The sequence below is a fragment of the Salmo trutta genome, chromosome 21, assembly GCF_901001165.1.
Source record: "Salmo trutta chromosome 21, fSalTru1.1, whole genome shotgun sequence".
Lineage (NCBI taxonomy): Eukaryota > Metazoa > Chordata > Actinopteri > Salmoniformes > Salmonidae > Salmo > Salmo trutta.
The window spans coordinates 13,716,361-13,717,892 of NC_042977.1; the positions used below are offsets into that span (position 1 = coordinate 13,716,361).

At 40.9% G+C, this 1,532-nt stretch overlaps 1 protein-coding gene across 3 annotated transcripts in view; it reads right to left on the minus strand.

The window, feature by feature from the left end:
- Positions 1-633: 633 nt before the first annotated feature.
- The window catches only part of LOC115156734 (dipeptidyl peptidase 9), a 33,903-nt gene continuing 33,004 nt past the window's right edge, over positions 634-1,532 (minus strand). For all 3 annotated transcript variants that reach the window (XM_029704370.1, XM_029704371.1, XM_029704369.1), the window contains exon 21: positions 634-1,532. This exon is cut by the window's right edge and continues 121 nt beyond it. The gene's annotated coding sequence lies outside the window, so the exon portion shown is untranslated.

A 1,532-nucleotide genomic window follows, 5' to 3' on the forward strand; every position in this document is an offset into this window, starting at 1 on the left:
TTTTATTAATAAAAAGGTAGCCAAAGGGTAAACCGTTACTTTGATTATCCATTTGCAATAATAAAAAAAATACAATTCAACTTCACTCAAAGGGTGAGGTCCTATTTCTAGCTGCAGTTGAATGTCTCACCATCTGAAACAGGTGCTCAAAATGGCTACCAAAGCTTCATGCAGTGGTCCACATGGACAGCGGAGTCCACTCAGTAACATCAAGGCATCTACAGCGTCAATCACTTTCAAGCACTCTTGCTCCCAGCAAGCTCATCTACAAAACACAAGCGTCAATCCCTGGTGACTATATCAACTGTCCCCCTCCCAAAGGGAAGGTGCATGCATGAGTACTCAATGATTAAAAGGTGCTTACTGTTCCAAAGAGAGATGTCTTTCCCGCTCTGCAACAAACTAGGAGGGTCAAAGAGGAAAAGATCTATTCACATGGAAAGATGAATAGGCCTGAGATGGAGCGTAGTTTCACTGTGTTTAAGATATCTATCACATTGTAGTTGACCATGACACTCAGCTTGTTATCATGTACAATATGAGACATTGAAGCAGAAGCATGTCTATTTATCCATCCATCCATCCATCTTTGTTCATGTTCTCCTGTGATAAATGAAATAACAACAAAGAGAGGAGATTTCATTATACATTTATTCATCGTCATGTATAAATTTTAATTCAGGTGGTAAAAAGCTGTTTAAGACTCGGCTGCTCACACTTGCATCATTATTGCAGTAAAAAAGAAAATAACAGCATGATCAGAAGTACTTTGGCAAATATTGTATCTTCAGAAAGCAAGCCGACACCTTGAGCAATGTAATGTGAGGCGAGATTAGAGAAAGGGCGCCAAAATGACTTTTTAATCAATGAGTGACTTCGTTTGACACTCATTATAAAATAATAAGAATCCATACAAATATTTTATTTTAACAATACACACTTAAAATAGTTAATGAATGCAAGTAGAGGCAGGGTTTCTTCCTCTAGCCATTACACACCACCTCCAAGGCTTAAACTCACAGTAAGTATTATATCTGTCTGTCTGTCTGTCTGTCTGTCTGTCTGTCTGTCTGTCTGTCTGTCTGTCTGTCTGTCTGTCTGTCTGTCTAGATTCCATTTCATGTTTAAGGAAACCCACTCCTACTACTGACTTAAGTGAATAAAATGTAGGAAAAAGAAAAACATTTGGCAAAACAATCATGGTTCCAGAGAAGAGGAAAACAAGGGAGAGTGATTGCGGCTCAGCCTCCAGATAACGTTGTCCTCCTTTCATTCCACAGTGAAACTTGATAACACTGCCTTGGATCACCTTAGGTAACCTAACCATACCCCCACTCTAATGTAGGGGCCAGAGAATGGGAGCGAGAGAGAGAGCAAACAACAGAGAAAGAGAGAGGGAGAGAGCAAGCGACAAAGAGAGGGAGAGAGGTGGAGGTATAATTGAGTGAGTTCTCCAGTTCACGGTAAATGTGGGGTGGGTAGGTGTGGCTGCAGAGTGCGAGGTCTCTATGCCAAGGTTGAGGGGTTATCGG